This window comes from Photinus pyralis, unplaced genomic scaffold (assembly GCF_008802855.1).
Source record: "Photinus pyralis isolate 1611_PpyrPB1 unplaced genomic scaffold, Ppyr1.3 Ppyr1.4_LG7, whole genome shotgun sequence".
NCBI classification, from domain to species: domain Eukaryota; kingdom Metazoa; phylum Arthropoda; class Insecta; order Coleoptera; family Lampyridae; genus Photinus; species Photinus pyralis.
In genome coordinates this window covers 1,583,493-1,592,300 of record NW_022170738.1, presented here as the reverse complement: position 1 = coordinate 1,592,300, position 8,808 = coordinate 1,583,493, and positions in this window count along the sequence as shown.

Below are 8,808 nucleotides of genomic sequence, written 5' to 3'. Positions count from 1 at the left end.
TTTTCCACAACTCCACTCATCTGTGAAAGTACATGTTGTTCTGATTGATAACATTGACATTGCATATGATGCTTAAGCTTGTACTTAACCCAAAAACCACGAGAAAAATAGGACAACACTAAAACCCTAAAAATTTAAAGTTCCTTGAAATACAATTAATAAGAGGGTTATTTAGAAAATAATTATAATAATAAAAATTGGTTCAATCACTCCAGATAAAGTATATAATCTACTAATAATGTGTTTTATTCAAAAAACAAACCATAAAGTCCAATCTGGATTTATAAAATAGTACATAGTAAAGCATAAACCTAAACGTGAAAATCTTTTTTTCAATTTTGGAAATTCCAAAAAAATTAATTACGCCCAAGGACCTTATTCTTTAAAATTGTTAGTAAGAGCGATTTAATTCTGCAAACCACTATAATATGACGTTTTATTACAAAGAACCACTAAATTTCTGGCAAAAACCATAATTATAAGTTGAAGCAGAATAATTAAATATGGGCATGGTGGACGTGCCGTTATTTTATAAACATTGAAGAGATCGTTATTAATATTAATGAAACGACGAACACACTGACATATACCCTTGGGCGTTTTACTATACCGTAGGTGTTTTATAGTGAATGAATTTTAGGTATAGGTACTGTAACGTTTAAACAAGACCCGATTTTAAGACCCGTTGTTTACTTGCAACATGAACATGGACGTAATCCTTTAATTAACCAGTCAAGATCGTTGGTCCACTTAAACTCTAACCTACGCTAACAGTTTTGTCTTCCGAATTATTAACTGGTAATTGACCTTATAAGCTATTAAGAATATTTGCGATTTATATAGCACCACATTCAATTAAGCAGTTTAGGCTTCGAAATTAAGGAAATTTTCCGTTTCCTGCTTAACGCCAAAATTGTGATAGTATTTTATATTTTTAGGCAATTGTGTGACTTCTTATTTCTTATTATACCCCTTATTCCGCGAGTTGAAGGTGTTTTCTTTAATATTTTTTCTTCTTTTACGAAACCTTTTCGGCCAACTGGACATGTTCCTATTTTATTATTTCAAATATTGTGGTAAAATTTCAGGTAAATTCCTAAAAATTAATGATGCATATTTAGTCAGCTTCTAACGCTCTAGAACCTTTCGTTCCAGAATTATCGGGCTAGGGACAGATGGACAGACGGAAAAAATACGATTTGAAGAAATTCCCGTCGGTGTGTTTTAACGTCTGTTTAATTTTCCCTCGCTTGAGTTATGCATAAAGTGATGTTAAAAAGCTCGAGGGCCATCTTTCTTAAACCACACATATTCCTTGAGTTTATTTTTTAGTGTAGTTCTGGCACCAAAAAAATTTGGATTATCTGAACATAGCGATTAGAATTAACGGTAACGGTATGGTATTATGCGGATCACACTGTAATTGGGCGTTGAAGGCCCAGAACTAGAGAGGGGTAATAAATAAATAAATAAAAATGGCCAGCCTCTTCAAAATAGGGACAAGTAATGGCAGTTGAACTAACGATACACCGTACTTACTGGGATTTTTTCAGGATATAGATATTTTCATCGATATTTCAGGAGCCCAGGCCCTAAAATTATGTTTATTACCTGCTCCGTGTAAGCGAAAGTAAGCTTTGTTGCTCATTAGAAGATGCAGATCTAAGTTATCCTCCAAAACAATTCGCGTTTTTTGAAATCCTGTAATTTGTAGGGGTGAAATTTTAAGTCCTTATACAAAGTTTTTCTTAAACGATTCCCGATTTGTGTGTGTGTGTGTGTTCGGGCAGACCGTGTAGGACTTCTGATGGCCGCTTCTCTCACTCGCTCTACATTTTCAGGAGTTACCGTTCTTTTTGGACCTTGTTGCTTTTTTTTCATTACACCACCTATTGTTTTTAGAGTCTTTACTACCCATCCTAAGATTGTGTAACGTCGCAATTGCCCCACTCTAATCTCCATAAGCTTCGTACTATGCGTTCTAAAAACATCCGGTTCCGGATTGTCGCCCTGTATTATTACGAGTAGGAGAGAGCCTCACTAAGTGATAATTTTCAAGATTTCTAATTGGCTCGTTCTGATGCGGCAATTAAAACGGCGAATTAACTGAGTTCAAGCTCTTCTGAAGGTTCACGGCCATAAACGTGTGCACCGCAGTTTCGGTGCTACCGTTACACAATGTCTGTAAAATGGTTTTTCATTTTTTTTCCCGAATTTTGTCCAGCTGCCAATGCAATATTTTTAAGAATTGAGGGTATCAATGTTTTCTTGAACTCAAAATGGGGTGGACATCGAAGAAATTAGGGTGGAATTAAAAACTCAAAACCTTCCCCATGCGTCTAAATTTATTGATTAAATTGTGGAATAAATAGTTGCGACTAGTTTCGACGTTACCGTCATCTTCTAGCTTTAAAATTAAGGGCTAACATTCTATGGTTGCGTAAATGGTAGAACGAGTAGTTACATATTAAACAAATCTAACCTTAGAACTAGGTGCACGGGGAAAATTACATAAACTTAAAACATCAGTAAGGACAACTACGTTACGAACGAAAAATTGACCAAAAAGGTCTCTTAAACAATTTAATTCAAACACAGTTCGACATGACAAAGTGCGAAGACGGTAACCAACGCCATAACAGCCTTAAGTAACAAACCCAAAAAAATTCTAAGCGCCTAATTTAACTGTCTTCAATTATTCTAGATCGCCCGGTATATTTAACGATAAAATGAAATATCAGCTCTAAGAGGGTACCTACTACCTACCATTTTTAGACAGGGATTTGTATAAATATTGAATAGGTTTGATCCCGAGGGGATGATATTGATATTTCCCTTGAATCACTTCATCAGTTTCTGAACCTGAAGCAAGTTCCTCGTCCGACAGTATTTCGGCGTGGGAGATTTTCCACGGAAAACATTCTGGTGGCGTATTTTTCGGCGGCGAATCATTCGTAGGCATATTCACCATTGCTAAAGGAAATTTGCTCATATCTCCGTAGTATACGATGTGAGTTACATTAAATTTGCCGCCGGAAACTCGCCCCTACAAAATTCGGTTGCGGAAAATTGTATGCCACCGAAACATTTTGGCACATGGAAATTGCTCCACGTTCAGAAAAGTCTAACCCTTACAGAGTTTTCTTAGGTTCGGTCTTCTGTCAGGAAATTTTGCTCGACGAAGTAGAATTCCGAAGAGGGCGAAAATTCAATAAGTTTACGTACTCTTCCGGATATACATTGTTCGAGACCATCCTATTATTTAAAGGGCAAGTATTCCGGATGTTTGTAATATTTGGAGAAGAATATGCGATTCGTCTAGGGAATTTACGTAAGAGAGAATAAGTATTCTTGGAGACAATTGCGTAGGTCACAGAAATAGACGAGAGCTCTAGAAGTGAATAGAGTGGTATTTATTCATAGGTATACTTTAGGTATATTACATTAATGTATTTATTCTTCTGGTTTCCTCCATCAGTCGCACATCTTGACTATTCTCGCAGTCTACCAAAATTTTTCCCAATTTCCCAGATGAACTCCTTTCTTTGTCTCCCGATCGCTTAAAATATCTCACACCTTACTATACAGGGTGGCAATTTGAAAATTAGTTTATTTTTTGATTTGCACGAAAATTACTAACCTAAATGTAATGCTATTTGGTATGATTGGAAAGAATTTTTTCAGAGTTTTCCAACGACGTATCACACATGGGGGGTCACTATTTAAGATTTAAAAGTTGGGGTGGCTGGGGCGCAGGGGGTTGGAGGGGGTGCGTCGCCAACTATGTCATTGTGATTCCCCCTCCGAATTATCGAAACGGATTTTTTTAAATATCTCGTTTATTTACTAAGACATAGGGGGTGGTAAGTTTTCAAATTGCCACCCTGTATATATCGTGGTTATTAGAGATATTGCGCAATCCATGTTATGTAAGAAATTATATGAACACCTTATCCCATAAAGGTTATTAATGTTTTACTGTGAAATAGACGTGATTGACCTCCTATAACTGTTATATAAAATTTTATGATTGCAGGGCAATTTCCCAAAGTAATTCAAAATTGCAGATTTGGACCGGAATCACGGACAGACAATTATTTACAAAATTTGAAAACAATATAGTTGTGTATGACAGTATTCTTAGCCATAGTGTCTCCACCATAGTGGTAGAAGGTGTAGGTGGGATTTGAATTATATTGAATTCCCTCACCCGAATGCTTTGTAGTCAAAAGTTAATGCGAATCATAAAGACAAAAAAATTAAATGAAACTAAATTAGAAGCAAACTTTCAAAGGGGCATTCAACGAAGTGGTCCATTCACTTTATAAATGAAATGTACTTAGTTGGATGTCAAGTTTGATTTATACGTTTCAATAAATATAAGTATTTGTGATTAATATTCATTTGTCCAATGATCACAAGCAGACACTTATTGTTATTTATATCGTAAAGGGTTCAATCTTTAGACATATTTCATTTCATAAGAAAAGTAACATAGATTTATTGACTGTCGTTATTAACACTGCGGCCAGTTGTATGATAGAATCGAAACAGGCTGCTTGAAAATACTGTCGATTACAAGAGAGGTATAATAAAATAAAATAAAAATAAAATTATACTTAGCGAAAAAATTGACACGTACGGTATACACTAGTCTAAAAAAGTCCTAATAACAGATTAGTATTTATTTGTAACACTTGAGCTTTTACTATTATTATTTATTATATATTTCATTACTTACTTGGGTCATTTCCAAGGCAATTTGCAGTCGTATCCAATGGAGCATTAAAATAAATGGCGATTTTTGCTTACGTATTTATAATTTAATTTTGAATTGATCTGTGGGTGCTGGTTAATTTACGTGTGGTACTGATTTATTGCAAGTTTAATTATTAAATTAATGGGTTACTCTGCGAATTGAATGCATTACAATTACATCCTGCAATGAGGCCGCATTAATACAAGCAGTGAAACCGACGCACTCACGCGAGTGGCTAATTCGTATACGTATAATACCAACTTTTAATTTCGAATGTTATTATTTAAACATTTTTATTCAAGTCGGTTCACGATTTGCCGTTAATGGGCATTCTTCATGAAACATTATGGATGAAACCTAAACTGCAACCATGTCAAATAATATGATGATTTTAGGTTTTAGACCATGCAGAACGTTTTATGAAGAATACGTTTTCTCTTAATGTTAATTAATAAAAAGTTTTCCATATGCCGCGAACTTAAGTGAACACACTGTATAGATATTCTACAAATAAGAAAATTATTGGTTGTATCGATACGGAGGATTTTTGAGAAAATCTTTTCTGTCCACTCTGCATTAAAAAGACAAAATTTATACCTTTTTACCTGGTCTCGGACCTTCAGAGGGGCGGATAGCCAACCGGAATTCAGGCAGGTATTGTCTGTATTTTTTCAACGCTAAAAATTTTCCATTTGAAGCAATAATTATTGTGTTTGTGCTCAGTTTTGTTAATAATTTGCATAGCGTATTACATATTTTTGGGGCACGCCCCGTACGTTTGGACGAAATAATTGTGGGATCGCTTGATGATTTTAATAAAAATGTCCTACTTCTCGCTCACCTCACAAAGGTATGCAATTGACCTTTCAAGTATTCAAATTAGATCATGAATATTTTTAAATTCGAAATTGGGTAAACATCGTTAAAAACCACGGCACCTGCCATTGTTTACAAATCCACGTGCGCATTCAAACTAACTTCCCGAAAAAGTGCTCTCAAACTTCGGCGGTTTCTGGTATGCATTTCGTTCGCTTCATAATATTTAAGTGCGTATTACTGTAATAACGGAAACATGTCGGCGCAACATTAAAGAAATATGCATGTCATAGAAATAAATAAAATCCATATTTAATTAACAAAGCAAATAGTTTTCTATTTCGAATTGGTTGGTGAGTACAAAGGAATTGTTGCATGAGTGGTTTTTGTTGTATATCAGGTATTTGGCGAAAGGTGTCATGTGCCACTTTTGTATTTTTGAATGAGTTGGTTTCCGAAAAAACGCAGCATGGATATTTTTTAGTCTCTTTTTTTGACGTCGTTTCTTGGTACCGAGAATGGTACTAACGACTACTCCTTGGACACCGTCGTCGAGCCACAGAAATATACACAGTTCAGTACACTGAGCCCATGAGACAAATACTCCATGTTGTTTTATAGGGTGTAGATAATTTTTGGAAAAACGAAAAAAAGTGGGGGAGGAACATTTTGTGGAATTGCTGGGAGAAATTTGCCGTGCCTTTAACCCTCGTATTTTTATAGCGACCATATATTGTTGGACAACTTTATAGAGGCTATCATTGTAAACGTTCTAGCGTAACAGTAATGAGCTTTAATAAAGGGCGAGAAACTTATTGTCTTTATAGAAAAAGGAGAACTAAACGACACACTTCTAACTTTTGTTAATGTTATTTTCCAATTGCGGACACTGATATTCATCTAGGTTTACGTATTCCAAATAAAACACGAAGTTCAAATCCCCTTATTTCACTCACGGTGCAGTAACCTAATACGAAAGTTTTTTATACGTTCGTTCGCGATAACGGAGATGAAATATCCTAGCGCATTTAATGAATTTAGTCTTGATCGAGTACGACGACGCGACTTAACGTATCATGGCCTAGTTAGATTTACAGGGGTTAGAAACCGCCCTTGTAGAAAATAAATTTTGCACTCTACGGCACTGGTAAAAATTTTACTGTAACAGTACATTTGTTGTAATTAAGTAATTAATACCACGGCTAGCTCAGTAATGAATAAATTATCGATGACTCTAAAATAAATTTGTAAATTTAACAAAAAAAAAATCATTAAAGCCTAAAGCCACCGCCTTTTTTAGTATCAGTAGTACTCTGGTGATCATAGCGCGAATGCTCTAAAAAAATCTGGCGGAATGACGTTCTTGGACTACCAATTACAGATAATTTAAGGTTGTTAATCAACATCCCCCACAAATTAAAAAAATGCTAAATTACTTTTCCCAAGCGTTTTAGTACATCGCGCCGAATTCGCAGTTGTACGAAAGCGTAGAACGGACAAGGTAGTTCAAATTATGTAATCCCGAGATATAAGTCAGGATTATACTTAATCCCGAGATATAAATCGGGATTATACTTAATCCCAAGATCTAAGTGAGGATTATACTTAATCCCAAGATATAAGTCGGAATTATACGTAATCTCGAGATGTAAGTGAGGATTATACTTATATAATCCTCACTTATATCTTGGGATTAAGTATAATCCCGACTTATATCTCGGGATTAAGACTAATCCTCACTTACATCTCGAGATTACGTATAATTCCGACTTATATCTCGGGATTAAGTATAATCCTCACTTACATCTTGGGATTAAGTATAATCCCGACTAGGGAATGCAATCCTGCAGCAAAATCTCAATCACGGTATTTGCGGGATTGTTAGATGTTAATCCCGAGGGATCCCGCAAAACTTTAAATAAATTGGCAAATAAGCAATTCTGTGTGGTTAACTTCTGTATTAAAATAAATCGCTAATTCTCACTATATTTAACAAAAAAGTACCTTAATTCAGCCTAACTAACTCAAAAAAAGCTCACCTGTAAAGCACAAAAAGGTGAACTTCTAAAGTGCCTCAAAAATCATAGTGCATTTTTAACGAAAAAATTTAACAATTATTTAAAAAATAACTTCCCCGTTATGTGTTTCATTAACAAAGTAAACAAATTCCTCAGTCCCGCAAATCCCGCGGGATCCCGCTCCATTTATGTGCGGGATTAATCCCGCAAAAATGCTGGGGGTCTCGGTATTTCGGGATCCCGCGATCCCGGCATTGCATTCCCTAATCCCGACATATCTCGGGATTAAGTCTAATCCTCACTTACATCTCGAGATACGTATAATCCCGACTTATTTATCGGGATTACATAATTTGAACTATCTTGTCCGTTCATACGCTTTCGTAGGGTTCCATTGAATTGACATGACATAGAAAAGACGGACTTCATTGTCGGTTTAAAAATCCCATTAGGGAAATTCCACTTAGGTAACTTATGGAAAAGAATCAACCGTCAACATCCTACAGATTGCTTATGATATATAATGCCCTAAAAATTATCAGTTATCACTTTAATAATTTTGTAAAAAATAACACGGGGGTTACAAAGACCTTCCGTACTTTAAAACTAAGGGTCTCATATTTTACGTGTATGAGATACAAAAATCAGTTTTTTTTAACTTATTTTGTTCTCAAAAACCATGGTTAACAAAATTCAACGCCTTCTTGGTGTAGTTTTAGTGTATTGAACTAGCTTAATTTCTGTCCAAATATGAATTTTGCAACAAGATTGCACTGGAAATTTCGAAAAAAGCACTAAAAAGCAAGTTCAGCTTCGAGTAACCTTTCAAAAGGTTAACCGATTTATACGGGGTCATAATCCTTTATACAAAAACGAACGGGTTTACCAATTTTTACATAATCGATATCACCCTCGTATAACGTGATGTAGGTATCTTTTCCTTTCTTTTTTCCCTGTTTTGCGTGTTTGCTGGCGTATTTGATCCTTAGTAACCTTTGCGTCTACTTTTTCTGGATTTTCTAATCTATCGGCAACTTCGACGTTGATAATTGCGCAGTAATACTACAAAGGTTATTAGTTTTAGTTGTGTGTGCATTCGTTATACACTCCAGGTGAATATTACACCCAATTTAGACTTACGGTAAAGTTATCACTTTGGGTTACCTACACTTAGGTAATTATTTTGCAACTTGTTGGAGCTCACGAAATTAACAA